Source organism: Falco peregrinus, chromosome Z (assembly GCF_023634155.1).
Source record: "Falco peregrinus isolate bFalPer1 chromosome Z, bFalPer1.pri, whole genome shotgun sequence".
NCBI lineage: Eukaryota > Metazoa > Chordata > Aves > Falconiformes > Falconidae > Falco > Falco peregrinus.
This window is the reverse complement of record NC_073739.1, coordinates 5,003,714-5,019,328: the sequence shown is the minus strand read 5'-3', so window position 1 is coordinate 5,019,328 and position 15,615 is coordinate 5,003,714. Positions and strand designations below refer to the sequence as shown.

The following is a 15,615-nucleotide window of genomic DNA, read 5'->3' as shown; positions in this document are numbered from 1 at the left end:
CGTCCTGGCGGCACACCCGAGGCAACGCCTTCCTCTGCCCGTAAGAGAGGGAAGAAATTAATATGCCCAGCTTTAGCCTTTTCACGTTTGGCCTGGACTTTTAACTGGGTTTTGTTTAACAGCGGGACAGCCGCGCGCTCCAAAATGCACATAAAAGATGAGTCATTTTCCAAGTAGCGACCAGAGGATCTGCACTGTCCCAAAGCCGATAGCTGTGTGATTTTATGGACAGCGTAGCCTCCTCCCCAAGGTGGGATTCAGGTGGAGTTTATTACAGGTGCTGAAAACGTCAAGCTACTTACAAGTCACATCCCTTTTAGGCCTAAGTGCACATCAGTGAAGGCTCGTATTCTTTTCGTAGAAATTGTTTCATAAATCTCTTTAAATATATCTAAGTACTGTAAGCTTGCATTTTAATAACACGCTACTTTTGTGCTTTTAAACATCCAAGGTGCCGAACAAGAATTGTAAACTGTGAAGTAACTACTATGGGAAAGATTAAGTAAAGCATTGGAGGCGGATGATTTTGACAATAAAGAGGGTGTATGTGGTGAGTGTTTAATATTTATTGCATTTAATATTACAAGGTACTATTTATTGTTTTGAGTTTAATGTTAAAAGCAAAGCCTGGAGAGCAAGCTCTGCCGTGTTATGTACTTACAGGTACACCTGTGACAAAAGCTTTCTGTAATCGTTGCTTGATATGTATAACACCATTTTAGTAATGGCATACCATTTTATTTAAAGTTCGTATGTCAGCTGTGCCTACCTTGCAAATATTTTTTTGCAATTAAATGATTTTGGGAAGAATCACGTACATTTCAGCTCTTTGCAGTGACTTACAAAGCATCTAAATTGTGCTCCTGGAATATATACCCTATTATCTCTGAAATTATCTGAGTTTACATCTTTTGTTCATTATAAAAGCATATGGATTGAGGGAATATTCTGAATGAATGAAGAACAAATACAGTGCTGTTGAATAATCTTGTGGGGTAGATTAATCTATAGCCTCGATTTCTCTCAGGGTGGGTTGCTGTGGCAACCGCCCCAGCTCACTTTAAAATAATTTTGTAAAGCTCACTTCAAGCACTGCACCCAGCGTGGGCCAAGTTTAAAAGCAGCCAGACATGGGAAGAAGTGTTACACTGTGTTGCTCTTACAAATAGGGAGGTGGTGGAAGAGAGCGAGGCGTGGAGTGGAGTGGGGTTGAGCAGAACTTTAAACAGAAAATAGAAACCGAGCCACCCCAGGGTTAAGATGCAAAGGAGGTGGATCATTTCATAGTAACCTTACTGCTTTTCAGTTTAAATGGCATTAAAAGATGTAAGCTGGCAATCTCATTTCTCCTAAGGGAAAGATATGTTCTGCATCCACAAAAGAACAAAAACGGACTTTGATAATCATCTTCAAAGGAAATGTTACCTTGAGATAATCACACTTATAAGGGAAAGAGATACTTGGATACACACTTCATTCTTTGATAAAACTTCGGTGATCTGATTTTGCAATTATTACATTTTGACTGGTGTCTCATTGTTTACGACGTTGCATGCCTCAGGTGGTGGATTAATAAAAAAAAAAAATTGTCAGCAGACCTGCACATGACCTGTGGACAGCAGAAAAGAGTAGATTTGAGTCTCGTGCCAGAAATATGAAAAGGGTGCATTTGCGGAGCATCAGTACAAGTACAGACACCAGAACAAAGGTTTTTCACTGTTTGAAATTATTCCAGATTTTAAAATTAAATGCAGGAAAAGAGGGGAAAAAAATCCTAAATGCTTCAAAACATAATGCATAAATTCCTGCCTTATCTTATTGCTGAGATGAGTGAGAAAGCCTGATCCCTCCCTTTATGTGTTTGTCCATCTAGCATCCGAACCCTGTTTTAGAAATCGAGGTGTCCTTTACATGGATTTGATGAATCGTACTGGTGACAAAAACTTGGCATGGCTTTAAGATACTCCAGTATGTGAAGGTCACAACTATTTAAAGATTAGGCCACAAGTGCCCACACGGAGGTGTAGTAGATGTGCTAGGCTGCTCTATACTTTTATTTTCTGAAATATTGCCTACCCTATTAATTGCTTTCAAAATAAGATGGTGCTCGTTTTCTGTCTTGCCATTTGAAGGGCTGTGTTACCAGCTAGCCAGAAACCTGAAAACTTACATATCCTGCACAAAATAGTGCAGATGACAGTCGTTTTCAATTAAAGCAGAAAAGTGTGAAGTCTTAGCACAGTTTTCTCTTTCTTCCACTAAGAAAATGTGAATATTACTGGATAGTTGGGTGCTGCACTGGGAGACGAAAATTGTCTGCAGAAGAGGTATAGCAAGGGTACAACCCGTGCAACTGTTCCAGATTTCTCCCCAGCTGCACTTCATGCCAAACCTGAGGCTGAGAAAGTATTTCTTCCCCGACAGTATTCGGGCTCCGCTGCTGACACTGCCGAGCATATGTGCCTCTCACCACCGTGTGAAATGTGCTTGGCTCATGTCTGGCTGCCTAGTGGCTCTAGGCACATCAGTATTACTGCTATTATTGTTGTTGTTGTGGGTGTGTTTACAGCATGTAACTGTCTGTCCATTGAGAGTTGTCCGCTCTCCATCTAAATCTCCCCAAGGCAGGGTAGGGCGTGATGTAGACCCAAAGTCCCTGAAGGGTATTCTCCCAGGAACTGCACTGAGAGCAATTGCAGGGTGCTTGTTAGCGCTGTCTGAGCTTCATTTTGCTCTGACCGTGATTTGAGCATCCATGGTTTAAGAAGTGCAGTTGAATCGAAAAGGCATTTATTCACTGTCAGACACAGAACTTTGGAAAGTAGGTCAGTGGCCCAATGAGATGTTTATAGGGGAAAAAGACTGTGAGACCAAGGACTTGTATTAACGTGAACCAGATATACATTTATCACTGTTGTTTGAATTTGGTTGTTAGGTTTTATCACATGTGCTGTTCCTATTTCCAGTACCTTAATCTATCATAAAAATAATAGTCTGTGCCTTTATAAACTCTGCTGCTCCGAAAGGACCGTACAAGTTGGCTCTCTACATAGAAATTTAAAGAAGTATCTGCAAAGTCTAGTTGCACTCACAGATTATTGCATGTGCTTAATTTGGATTTGAGCTCCCATACAGTACAGCCTTTTCAGTCCGGTTTTAAAACCAAACGAACCTATTGAAAAAAAAAAAAAAAAAAAAAAAAAAAGGCCCGTCCTTTCGCACCGAGCGCTGGTAATGCTGCATTTCTGCGGGTGAGTCCGACAAGAGACCGTCTCCGGCAGCCGGCCGCGGCCGGGACCCGTGCGAGGGGGCGGCGGGAGTGGCGCTGCCCAGCGCTCCCCGCGGGGACGGGGACGGTGCCCCTTACGCGGCGCGGGGCGCTGCGGGCCGCCCGGGGGCAGCGGCTGCGCAGCCCGCCGAGCTGTGCAAGTTGGGCTGCCCCGCTGGCGGGGGGGGCGCGGAGACGGAGCCCGCCGAGGTGCGGGGAGCCGGCGGGAGGGCTCCGCGGTGCGGGGCTGCGAGAGTCGGGGGGCGGCGGCCCCGCTCCGCTCCGCGGGATGCGGGGGACGAGCGGCGCCGGCGGCGGGTCCGCTGCCCCCGCTGGGCGCCCCCCGCTCCCGGCGGCGCGGAGCGGGGCCGCTGCGGGGCCCCCGCCGCTCCCCCGGCCGGGCGGCTGCGGGGCAGCGGGCGGCCCTGCCCGGCCCTGCCCTGCCCCGGGGCTCGGCGGCGCTGCCCCGGGCCGTGCCCCCCCCAGCCTCCGCCGCGGGTCCCGCCGCCCTGCCGCCGCCCTGCCGGGACTGGCGCGGGGGACCGCGCACCGCCTCGCCGCGCCGCGCCGCGCCGTCCCCGCGCGGTGGGATAAAGGATTGTCATTAGGTTTGCGTGTGGCATATGCCATTACCCCCACCGTACAACTAAAATTAGCAAAATGTCAGGAATGGAAAGATTGATTCACCCAAGATGCAATTATCATTTAAAAAGTGCTTGATTGAGGTGCTGATGTTCAGTGATTTATTCTGCATACCATATACATAATTAAAGTAGTGTAGTGGAGTAATTTATCAATCTAGTTTAGACTAGAGGGGCAAGGAAGGGAGCTGCTGCCGCTGCTGCTGCTCTATGTTTGTTTTATTAAAACGCTTTCGGGATCTGATCCCGCCCCCTTTTTGCAGGAGTGAAACTGATTATTTCTCCAGCTCGGGAGGAGAGAGTCATTCGTTTGGGATTGTGGGAGAGAGGGAGAGAGACGGAGAAGGAGAAGAAAAGGGAGGAAGAGGGAGCTAAGCAGAAAAGGACACCTCATCAGGCGTCTAGTTTGAATCCCTTCCTCGCCTCCCCCTTCCCTCCGCGATGTTACAAAGGCTGTGAGCTGCTCGCCTTTTCCCATTCGCCTGCTGTCACTTCCTTCCTGGACGCTTTCGGGACGAGTCCGGTTACTTTTAATCCGACCAGCAGCTCAGCCACTTTCTCCTCCTCCACGCTGAACACACACATACACACGCGCGTACACACATACACACACACACAGACCAGACAGCTTCTGGCTGCTTATTGGATTGACTTTGAAGGCTGTGTGTGTGATTCAAGGAGGCTGCATGAACCAGGTGGTGAATATTTAAGGCTGGAAGAAGTAAAGGGATTTTTTCTTTTTCCTGTGAAAGGAAAATATCTCAAGGACTAGTGTGATCATCCAAACAGCTAAATGTTTATAATGTAAGTACATGTGCAATTCAGCATCGGAATGAAATAGAGTGGGCATGGTACAGAAGCCCAATGTATTTTTCCTATTGCATTTGAAGAATTACTGTATGTAGGCTGGGATTGAGATCGCCTGCAGACTTTCTAAGTGTATGAGTGTGCCATTGCTTAAAAGTAACTTTTTAGACAAGCAACATAGTTAAATCACTGTCTACTAAATTATTGCTGACTTGTCTCTATCAGTGTCATAAGTGTTTAAACTTTGATGAAGTTAGTTTACATAATTTGTGTGCTTGCTATTGTGAAGTGTTTGAAGCTTATTTGATTTGAATAGTTCACCAAATGCTGTGACCTTGTAGTGCTTGCACCTTGATTTATCAGACTGAGGAAACAATCCAGTTTGAGTGAAATGCTCTTAAACTTCACTGTATTAGAGGCTCTTCAGCCCCTGGGTTCAGGTAATGCATGCTTGCAAGTGTTTAACTTTGTGCATCTCTCATTTAAATACTTACATTTGAGGTGGAAAGACCCCTTGCATTGATGTGGGAATATAAGTCATGGGCTGCCAGCCTCTTTTGGAATAGTATGCTTTTGTCTTTATGTAGTACTTAAAGTACTCTTTACATTTTTTTAACACAAGGGAGTAGAGCTAATCAGCCTTACAAAACTGGCTGGTTTAGTTGTAGTACATACAGTTACTTACAGGCTAAGATAAAGTTTAATGTAAATGAGAGACTTCTAAGACTATTGGTGCATTATGTAACTATAATACTTAGCATTTGCCATAAAACTTAACGGTGACCTTCTGTCAGCCTTAAAAACAAAATAAGTATCGATATAAGCCAATAATTTCTTTTCTCTCTCTCTCTTTCTCTCTCTTAAAAAAAAAAAAAAAGGCAGCACAACACAAAACAAAACTTAATGAATCACTGTGGAAACCCTAAGCATTTTTTTTTTTAGAAGAGTTCCGTTTTCTTCATTGTATGCAATAATTAGTATCAGCAAATACCTGTATCCTGAAATTAGGTACTCTAATGCACAACTTAAAACTAAAGGTTTAAGGGAATTAGGCAGAGAAAGGCCCTATGCCAGTATTTTACTGGTGAACAGAAAATAATTGTCTTGACACAAAATGCATTTTGCTAGCACATATCTGATTATAAGCTTAATGGCAAATGTCCTAGTTTCGTATCTTTACTTTAAAGCAACTACAAGATGGATGATAAACCATGATAGATTTCTTTTATTGGCACTTTCCCGGGTATTGTGGTTGAAGAGTAAAGATGTTTATATGGAGTATAATAACTCTAATCCCTAGAGGCTTGGCAGGGCATGGAAATATAACCACCTGTGAACCAGTTCTAACCTCTGTATTGCATACATACTGATTTCCAGTTCAAAGGCTCAGGCAAATGGCCACTTTGGGGATTTGTTGTTTTGTGAGCTGGTTTTGTTACGTGATTTTAGGTATCTAACATGAACTTAGAAAACCCACAAGGCTTTCTTACTTTCTCACTTTTCTTAAAATACCTGTTATATCATTCTTTCTATAGTAATGAATACATAATTCATATTGAGTCTAACATTGAAGTCTCTGCTCACACCTAAGTCCTTTTGGAAGTCATGGAAAAATTCTTTGAAGAAGAACTTAAGACAATGACCCTTAATTCAGGCTGTCTGTGTTTCTTGGTAGCACACATCCTTTTATTTTAAAAACCTGCTGTTCATATACATTTTTACTAATATGTCCTACATGGCTAGTATGAGAAGATAGTTCTGGAACCTGAACATGAAAGCCTTCTTTCATGCAAATAGTACTTACACAACTAGTCCCACTGATAATGCTGAGACTATTTGTGTGAAAATGAACAGTCACAAGAGTAACGATTTACAGGATCCGGCCCCAAGGAGACCTAAATCCCTTGCCTGTCCCGTGGCTCTCTTAGGAGAGATGTAAGGAACGTTACTTTTGATGTCCTATAAATGAATGCAGAAATCAGGTATGTCTGTATCCTCTTAAGATTACTTGACCAAGAAAAAAGGAAACTTAGGTTTAAGAACCTTATGGAAATTGGTACTAAATGATGAATAGTGTGTGAGATTAAGTCTTGTAGAGTTATGTTCCTGAGCTGCTAGTTTTGGAGTGTCATAAGAAAATTCATATAAATACTTCCTTACTGTGAATTTTCTTTAATACGGGATCAGAAAAATTATTTTTTTTTTAATGAATGCTCCTAATTTGTGTACCTGCAACATGTATCTTCAGAAACAGAGAGATGCTCTCTTAAAAGGTTCTGTATTTTAAAGATCTAAAATATTATAGACAAAGAGAAATTAAGCTTTCTGAAGCTTTTTCCAAAAGTTTACCTCTGAAAGATTTTGATAGCAGTCTATTTAGTAGATAAATACAACTACGTAGAAACTTAGGAACCGGGCAGGAGTTGTGAATAGAATACTTTTGCCAACTTCATTTATTTTGATTTTACTTTCCTCCGTAACAGGTTAATTTATTGTTCACCAGAGTAGTTCAGTTCATCTTCAGAGGCAGTTAAGGATATTTCTACCTCTCATTGAGCAAGAAGTCATTAACTGCTGTTAGGTGCTTGAAAGAATAAGCATTTGGATTTTGTTACATAGACTACATTCTTACCTGTTGGACATAATTATTCTAAATTACGTGATAATTTATCCAGAAATCAAGTAAGGTGTAGTGATACTATTTGGAAAACACTGATTATGAAGATGAACATAAATTAGGTGCTATGTAATTTCAAGAAGTTTATAGTTTCTGCTTCAGCCTTTTGAAGAATAACCAAAACAGTTATATCTGTGATGTGTGTTAAGATTTTAAAATTTTGCTATGTGATACCAGCAGAGAGATTTTTGCTACATTCTATTTAGGCTTTATAGCAACTTAGGTATAAAATTAAAAAAATTATGTATGTAATTCTGAACAGCTAGAAAATGTCAGGTTTAAGAGTACAGTTAGTGTTCTGCTGTTTGAAAAGGATGAAAATGCAATTTTGCATCTTACTTCAGAAACAAAATGGGTTTAGAAGAACTCTGGTCAGCAAACACAAATGATGGTACAACTAAAAAAAATTTTTTTTTTTTCTATTTTTAAAAGGAATTCTTCAGGTCTTCTGACCACCTTTAAGGTAATTTTCTCAGAACTGATGGTCAATGTTGCATGTGGGCAGGTGATTAAAACCTAGTGTCTTCAGTCCTCCACTTTAATCTCACTGTCTCATTGACTGCAGTGCAGTAGAGCTTGTCTATTCACTAAGATCTGTCATCCTTAGGAAATCAGACCAGCTTATAGAGGCGATTCACAAAACCAACAGTGACAACAAAGTCTTATGTGCCTACAAAAGAAGGATTAGGCAGTTCACATGTCATTTTGATTGGGCAGAGATAAAAGCTGATTGCTGCAGCATGGCAAGGCACACTTCAATTTCAATTGATTATTTTATAAGACAACTATAATTCTGCTGCTTAGTCATTGTTAAATGCAATTTGAAGGAAGGGAGACTCAAGTTTTGACATTACTGGTTTCATATGACTTTGTAGTAAAAGGCAGAGCCACTTGTAGCATTGCTATTCAAATTTTAAAAATGTTGTGTAATTCTCTGCTTTTGGGAAATATATTTAAAATGTAGTAGATAGTTGCCGTGGGACTTGTAAAAAACATTTCTGCCTAGATGATGCCCTGTAATAGCAATTAAAAGTTCTTGAAAGTGTCTAGGAACATACTAAATTTACTGCACTTACCCTATTAAGAGCTTACATACAGAGGAGAGTGCGTAAAGCATGTCAGGGCTTTGCAGATTTATCAAAAAGCATAATACAGAGGAACAAGTAAGTCATCTTAGTTTACCTCTATTCTGTTATTTTTTTAAATGTAATATGATGTAAAAGTATACTTCGTGTGGTGCATGTAAACATTAATAGTCTGGTTTGAAAGCAGTTAGGAAATTAAAGGTTGTCCCTGTACTATCAAATACGCCATTTATCAGTGAGACTAGAGAGTTTTAACTATTTGCATAATTTAGTTATAACGTACAGCCTTTAACATTTGGAAGTATGAAACTTGCAAGCTGATAACTTCTATGCTAATTTCTTACCATTTTTCAAAAGAAGACTTTTTTTTACCCAACTGATGCCTCCTAGTGTTTCACATAATAAAACACTAATGAGTCAACCATAAATGTAAACATTGTTTTTTTCATTGTCTTCATCTTATGTGATACATAAATTTAATATTTATGTATTTAATTTTGCATGTGTTATTAAATCAGACAGGAAACTCCTGTAAATTCAGATGTTTCATCTTAATGGACCCTGAAAGCACATTTTGCTTTTCTTTCATTCTAGCTTTGCCTAGCTGTATTTTGAAAAGTTCATGTTGTACATAAAATACATTTTCTTTTTCTCCTTTTGTTTCATGTGCATTACAGTAACTTCTCAACAATGTGTTATGAGGCTCAAATGGGAATTTCAAAAATTTTAGTAGGATAATATTTTGAAAAGTAAGTGCTTGGAATTAGGCAATATATGCAGTTATAGAAATGCCTGAAATATCCTGAAGTACCTCACAGCCAAGTAAGATGAAAAAGACTAGTCTGAGACATGCTCGCTTGCTACAGTCCTTAAAGAATAGTTACATTATCACATTTTGTGATTGTTCCTGGTTATTTTACTGCTGTATAAGCAGCAAAACTGTATTAGGACAGTCATAAAATGTGCAAAATGTGCACCTCACTCATACGATTATAGATGTGGATGATCAGTACTACTGAAAATTAATTCATGTGCATAAAATACTGAAATGGAGCTTGGAGTGGTAAAGACTGAAATACAGTGTCCTTTTCCAACAAGTTCAGTCTGGCCATATAACTCCATGAATACCTGAAAAAATATTCAGTTATACTAGATTTATGTCATAAAACAGTGGAGTATTTTATTTTTTTTGATGGGCGGGTGTAATTTTCAAAAAGTTACCTAGCACTGGTGTGACAAAAGAGAACTTACGAGCCCCAGCTGTATATTTGAACTGTCAGGTACGGTCTTACAATGATAAAGAAGCAGCCAAGTCTGAGAACACTCTTGCACATTTTAATGTCACACAGTTTTATGTAAAGTATGAGATCAATTTAATGATGACATTGGAAATATAGCCTGTTATTCTAAGGCTTTCAAGAAAAGCCGTGGAATTCCTAGATACTTGTTCTACTGAGGTGGTTTTAAAGAGAAATAAAATTATTTTGCAATTTGTGTCTTCTCAATGCTCATATGGTAAATTTAGGTGCCTGCTTACGGATAAAATGATTGTTTTCCACTGAATGCAGAGAGTTAGATCTCTAAGTGCAGATCTTAGTCATGGGAGTTAGTGTTTGGTTTTAGAATATATAAAAAATGCGGATTTTAGGATTGTATTCTGCATCAACCCTCTTAGTATCACATTTTTATCCCATTAGTTTTCAATGGCAAAGAGAACCTTTCAGAGATCTGCTATTTATTTAAGCCACTAAACATCAGATAGGATTCTAGCTTTTAAACTTCCTTGCATCTTGAAAGTATTTCAAAGTATGCAAATGGCACCCATTATTCAACCAGGAAAACTAACATGCAGAACTCACAGAGTTTTCTCATATAGTTACATTGCTTCTTCCCTTGCAAAGAGAAAGTAAATTCGCAAAAGAAATAGAGGGAAGCATAGAGAAGAAGAATCTTTAAGGCAGTTCAAGTGTAGGACTATTACTGTGAAATATACCTAAACAGAAGTCCACTACGCATTCACCACCACCTTTTTTTTTTTTTTTTGTTTGTTAACATCTAAATACATTTAAAATGCAGAAATATGTGCTAGGAAATTCTTAGAACCAGGTCTGGATAATCAATCTGAGAATTGCTTATTTTAATATTGTGTGGAATAGACTCCTATGCAAGTTGGATTCAACTATCACACCAGTGAGGTCCGTAGCCCGGGCACCTTTAGTAATTCCCTGTACAGGTGACTTAGCAGTCACCTGCTTCAGCAGTGTAGCTCTGCCTTCTGCCATCTCACCCGACACTGGGGGGCTGCAAGAGTTCAAGCGAAGAGAGCTTCAGAAATCCTGGCCAGTACAGCAGGTCCTGGAAAGTCAGTATTTGCTGCCTTCATTTAAGTTAACCATAAGGCAGCGGGCAGATTAGGGACAGAATGGAACAGATGGCATAAAGCTCCTCTGCCTCCTTTTCCCAGGTTATAGAGAACCGCTGCTACAAAACTTAGAATCCAGCCTAACAGGTCTTCTCTGACTCTCATTTCTTAAACTGTATAATTGCTTAAGTGAAGTTTATCATGAAAATTATTATTAACCAAATGCCAGTGCAAGAATTCACCTTAGACATTACCGTCTTTTATATTTCATCCTATAATCACAAAATGTACAGTTAAGTAAACTGAATTAGAAATAACATTATTTACGTTTGCTTTTATAGATCCAGGATGCATGCCATTTGTGGAACCCATGCTCAGTTAAATTTCACTATTTACTTTTAAGTAGTCAATCAATAGCCGTTAGCAAAGTATGTACAAAGGACAAGGAAGGAGGATTGTGAAATTGTTTATAAAACACAACTGCAAAAGTAAATATAATGCAGAACATTGTCCACGTGAAACATTACTTTTAGTAACAGAAATAACAAGTAACATAGTAGCATGTGCTATTTATTTGATTTCTAATAAATTCTTCCCCCTACTGACAAATGTATTGTGATACTACATTATATTTGAAATAGTGGCGCGTAATAGTATTCCAAATAATTTAGTTATTGTCAGATCATTACAAAAAATAACACATTCCAGACTATGTGCACCAGCACAAGAAGCTAGACTACAGCTTCTCATGTAAAAATTCCATGTGGACTTCTCAGTGGAGACTGTTTTAAATCATTTCATTGGAGCTGGGTGGAAAAGTGGTCCCCAGAGAGAGGGGAGTGCACTGCAGAGAAATAACAGGATGCGGGGGTTCTGTGACCATCCCATAGCGCTGGCCCACGCCTCCCCTCCAGCCTGGCATTTTAGCTCCAGACACGTGCTGCCAGGAGCTCCCCTCCGATTGCCATGAACCTTGGGAATGCCTGGGCAGTTTGCAGAAAAAGTTAGCAGCATTTGAGGATATTGTGTGAAACCAGCAGGAGACAGTATGTCCTCCACACTTAGCTTTAGGCCTGCTTTATCTCTGTCCATCTGTGTCCTGAACGTTGCTTCTGCCTGTACTGAGTGTGAGGAGTGGGAGAAATGGCAAAAAAAGGAGGAAGGCTTTTAGGAAGGTTATGAAGAACGTGGCTACGGACTGTTAAGATGGTATGCAAATGGAGGAGAGCAGACAATACGTGGCAGTCAAACTTGAAACCTTGATCTTGCAGAGGTTTTTTCAAACAAATTTCCTGTCAAAGTGTACAGAATTTGTCTTACTATGAGTAATCCTTAATTGTTGCAGACATAGGGCAACAGTCTTAAGAAACTAATAATAATGTTTGTTTAAATGTATTCTGTACCTATAAGGAACTGATCTTTGAAGCAGTATTTATAACATTAAACTTACAATATAAGTATTTATCTATATAAGAACACATTTCACCCACAGAATCCTGGAGAAATGGCCAGTTTTTCCCTTATCTTGCTTATGTGTATAAGATGCAGAGAAGGGATTGATATAACAGCAGAATGTGAAAAAATCCAGCTTATTGCCCCACTGCAATATATGAAATAAGTGTGAAACTGCACACTTACCAAACTTGTACATGACACGTTTTTTATGTCAGAATACTGAGCCAGGGAATGCATCGCTGCAGTGGCATACAAAATGTACAGCTTTATCCAAAACACACATACATAAATTTTAGAGATCAGAAATATGACCATAAATGTTAGTAAGAGCCTATGGACTGCTACGCTCATTTAAAACTAAATAGGATGAAGCAAAATTTCCTTAATGTTCTTGGGAGCACACATTAAAAAAAATATAACCCAGGCTCGTTGAATTACTAGCACTCTTATTTATGTGGTGTGTTGTTAGTAATTGGAAATAATTTAAATTACATTTAAAAATTTGTATTAATTGGAAAATACTATTCAGTTTTTTTCTTAAACGGAAACATGATGGAATGATTGGCAAGCTACCTAATTAAAGCAGAACTGCCCGTAATTACATGTACAGGAATGAAGAATGCCTACCTATATCCCTGGTAGGTAGAAATCTGCATAACTTCCCTGGGATAACAATAGGATCTGGCATTTTTGGTTTGTTGTTGATGCTGCAATAAAAAAGATTATGCACAGGACAGAAACAGAAGGGTGTTCTTCTACATTTCCTATAATATTCTTGGCATACAAGCTGTAAATTGGACTAATATTGTGATTTTTCCAACACTCGATATTGACAAGGCAAAATGAGACTCTATACTCAGGACAGGTTCCAGTACTTAAACCCCCATCCAGAATATTACATTTAGTTCAGTTATGCTTCCAGTGGATATTGTAAGAAGCTTAGTATTACGTTCTGTGGTGATCAGCAGAATAGTCATCCTGAAGCCATCCTTAATGAGTGCTATCTTTTCTGGGAAAAAAATGTATCAGGGATAAGATACGATGGTGATAGGCATAATGCAAATCCTTATGACAGATACAAAGAAAGCAATAGATGTATTTTTGCATGGCATTTTAATGCTATTAGGATTATTTTTCCCCCGGCTTCTAATCCTGTAGAAAAATACTTAATTGAGAGCACAAGGATTTCTCAATGGAGGCAGAATGTGTTCTTTATTTAACTTTTTTTTTTTTTTTTTTTGTCACTTAATAACAATATGAAGCAACATCTGATGTAGCAAAGAGGCACGACACGAAAGATATTCTGGTCTGTTTTGAAGAGCAGTACTTGTCACGTATGTGGACGAGTGGTGATTTTCTGGTGCAGCTTTCTGTTACAAGTCGCTAAATGTCATCTGTAAAGCAGTAGCACTATGTTCTACCACATTTTTCTGTATAAGATTAAAGGCAAACCTCTCATGAGACCATCGCTACTGCTTTGACTACCCCAAACAGGACATGGAATAGCACTTCTACAGATTTCTGATAAAAAGTAGTTTTGGGGATGGTCAAGAAGAAAGTATTGTTCCCTCTTTTCGCTCTACTGTTTTCCAGATGTGATTGGAAAGAGGAAGCTGTTCCACTAATGGATCGGAAGATTGCTCTGTGAATTAAACATCATCCTGAAAATACAGCTTCCATGTTTGATTAATATAAGTTCAAAATACAATGTAGATATATCGAAAAGGCCTCTTTAAAATCACAAGGAATCCATAGACATATAGTTTTGTAATTCTCCTGCAGATACTTGCAAAAAAAACCAATCATCAGCGTTCTGTTTTCCGATTTTGGTCTAAATGCTGATTTTAAATGCAGAACAGTTAAATACATACCTACTATCGTGTCTGTTGGCAGAGCACATTTGGAATATATCGTGATCTAAACTCAATATCGAACATTAAAATACAAGCTTTTGGATGAAAAAGTGAATCTACAGCACATTCAGTCCCAAAGTATGCTCCAAATTTTAAACAAGGTTCTTGAATATAATAATCTCTGGCACCACATGCAACCCAGCAGTGACAATTTCCAAGAATACCAGGGAGAAAGATCCTTCAATATGAATTCCAAAACTTAAAAATAAAGGGGGAAATTTAAACTGTATTTTATATGTTTAACATACAATTCACTAACCATTGTCCCTAAAAAGACACATGAACTTTATTTGAGTCAAAAGATGCAAGGTAAAAAAGTCTGTAAATGAAGTGCAGAAGCTGCACTAACAGTATAAGAAAGGGACTCAGAACCCTTAAGTTTAATTTTAAATGCAGCTGCAAACTTTTGTGTGTGTGTGTGTGCAAGTCTGTTATGCAACATCTCAGTTCTCCAAGGGCAAAGCACAGATGAAAATTGGCAGCTTTACTGAGATGCTGTAAAAACTAAAATCTATTCAGCGTGCCAGGATGTATCCACATAATTAGAAAGGACTTAGGGCAACACGAAAAAGGGGAGTTTAAGTTTTACTTTGCTGTGTCCTGTTGTCTGCTGGAATCCACATCCCCAGATTAAGTCTATAAATTCTTTATAAGCACTGGTTTAACTTTTATAGCAGGAATTCAGCGCTTGAGAAACCTGATTTGAAATACTTCCTACCCTTAATTTAGGGCAGTTCACAGAAAAGACAATTCTCTCTCTCTGGAAAGGTCCTTAATCAGTTGGCTGTAGAATATTCTGGGAGAAAGCTACTCTCAGTTTCCAAATGTGGGGCCATCCCATTCTTGTATAGATAATAAAATATTCATCAAGTGAAGGGCTGTAATTGAGTCATGTTTCACTGGAATGCCATAGTTCCTTAGCTATTAAGTTGATCTCTTGCGGTCTTTTACCTCTTACTTAAAAAATACAAGCCTTTCTGTGTTTCTAGTCTGTAATATAGCTTAAAACTAGTTTAAACAACCAATTCTATGCCATCTTCCCTGTTGCATTGCTGAAAAGTTTGATTTAACTTTATAACATACAATGTATAAGAAGAAAGTGTCTTGTTCCATCTTTACAAGTGTATTCATCTGATTTTGTGAAACTAGACCTTTTACAAATACCTCTGTGTCAGTCTTCCATAATTTTTAGTGGCCTTATTCTTTCATTTGAGTTTGTTTCTTGAACTGACACATACCATGCCTAGCAAAGCTCTGAAATCTAGGATAGGAGTTAGAAACATGAAGAGGTGTTTGAATATAAGGACGACAAGCATGCCGTAAACGAGCAACGGATCGATTATATGTTGGCTGAGACAGGAAATACAGCTCCAGGGTGCGATAAATTGGTCGGGGTACCTAAGAGTG

The 15,615-nt window shown here is 39.2% G+C and overlaps 1 protein-coding gene across 14 annotated transcripts in view; it reads left to right on the top strand.

Moving 5' to 3' along the window:
- Nucleotides 1-3,875: 3,875 nt before the first annotated feature.
- Nucleotides 3,876-15,615, top strand: part of MEF2C (myocyte enhancer factor 2C) — a 128,162-nt gene continuing 116,422 nt past the window's right edge. For 2 of the 14 annotated variants that reach the window (XM_027786050.2, XM_027786049.2), the window contains exon 1: nucleotides 4,162-4,713. The gene's annotated coding sequence lies outside the window, so the exon portion shown is untranslated. Of the gene's footprint in view, nucleotides 4,714-15,615 lie in introns of all 14 variants that reach the window. The other 12 variants (XM_027786048.2, XM_055791336.1, XM_027786044.2 and 9 more) reach the window with 12 other exon arrangements.